This window comes from Octopus bimaculoides, chromosome 7 (genome assembly GCF_001194135.2).
Source record: "Octopus bimaculoides isolate UCB-OBI-ISO-001 chromosome 7, ASM119413v2, whole genome shotgun sequence".
NCBI classification, from domain to species: Eukaryota; Metazoa; Mollusca; class Cephalopoda; order Octopoda; family Octopodidae; genus Octopus; species Octopus bimaculoides.
In genome coordinates, this window is record NC_068987.1 from 37,140,579 (window position 1) to 37,142,402 (window position 1,824).

A 1,824-nucleotide genomic window follows, 5' to 3' on the forward strand; every position below is an offset into this window, starting at 1 on the left:
TATAATTATGTACGTTTGTGTGCATGTATACCCGATAGAATGAAGGCTACCCTCTAACTGTAAAGAACTAGGTCACACATCATAAAACTAACTTACTAGAATAGATGATAGTAGAGGTGTATTAATATAACAAGATACAAATGATAATGTCAATGCTTTATATTGGTGATGGGAAATGGGGGTAGCCTAGACTGTGTGGTTGGGGGAGAAGGGGAGGACAGCAGAGTTATTGGAGTTATTCATCATTCAGAATATATGGTGTTATGGGAAAACATGTTAGAATCTGTTTTGCATTCATACCTGAGTGTTTGAGTTTCACTAATGAGTGATGGGGTGCAAGGTGAGTAATAAATACATATGCACACACTCACATACAAATATGTGAATATAAATATATGCATGTATGTATATATATATATATATGTGTGTGTGTGTGTGTGTGTGTGTATGATTCATCATAATCATCATTTAACAGCCATATTCCATGCTGGCATGGGTTGGACGGTTTGACAAGTGCCAATGTGTCCAAGGACTGCATCAAGATCCATTGTCTGCTTGAATATATTATTTTCTTATTCTTTAATTTGTTTCAGTCATCTGATTGCAGCCATGCTGGAGCACTGCTTTGAAGGATTTTAGTCACACAAATCGACCCCAGGACTTATTTTCTTTTAAGCCTAGTACTTATTCCATCGGTCTCTTTTGCTAAACTACTCAGATACTGCGACGTAAACACACTAGCACCAGTTGGGGAACAAATACAGACACACACACACACACATATATATATATATATATATATATATATATGTGACAGGCTTCTTTCAGTTTCTGTCTATCAAATCCGCTCAAAAGGCTTTGGTCAGCCCGAGGCTACAGAAGACACTTGCCCAAAGTGCCATGAAGTAGGACTGAACCCAGACCATGTGGTCGGGAAGCAAGCTTCTTACCACATAGTCATGCCTGCATCTTATTACCTATATACACTCACACACAAGCACATATATACACACATACATATATATATATATATATATATATATATATATATATATATATATGCATATTAGGCTTATGACTTTTTCACAACCTAATAACCCTATACTGAATAACCCTATTCAATGAATAATTTGATAAAAATCAGGAAACTAACATTTAATTTGGTTTATTTGAAAAAACGTCACCCTCAACTAAGAAATTGATCACCACTTTTGACCCAAATCATGCAAAATTCTAGGTGCGGTTCATAACGCCTGCTCAAGTTTTTACGAAACTTGGTGTGCTGACTCAAACCAATGCAGAAATAGTAAATGCAAGAGGGCTGTGGAATAAAAGGGTATATATACATTTTTAAGATTACTGAATTTGAATTGCTCTATGTAAAGGTTCAACACTAGGCTATTTTAAGACAGAGGCCACCACATGCATTCAATAACATACAAAATTTTAAAATAATACATATTTTTAACTTCATAGGTTTAATTCCAATTTTAAATAACAGTATAAGAAGAAGAGTGCTGAATGTTAGCAAATTTTTAAACATAACAAAGAATTAATATGGTTTGTTAGATAAAATAAATCAAAGCTGAAGTTTCTCCTTTTTACAAACATCATAAAGATCATGAAGGCACTTGACTGCCCATTCTGCACTCTGATTTCTTCTGGGAATTTCCAGTTTTGATGGTTCTTGATTTCAAAATTTTTTTCACTGAGTTCAATACTTTATTATAAACTTGCAGGCTATCACATAACTTCTGATATCCATGTACATTGAATGTTTGGTCAGTAAACCAAAAATCTGCCTAGCTGTAAGAGATGAATCAA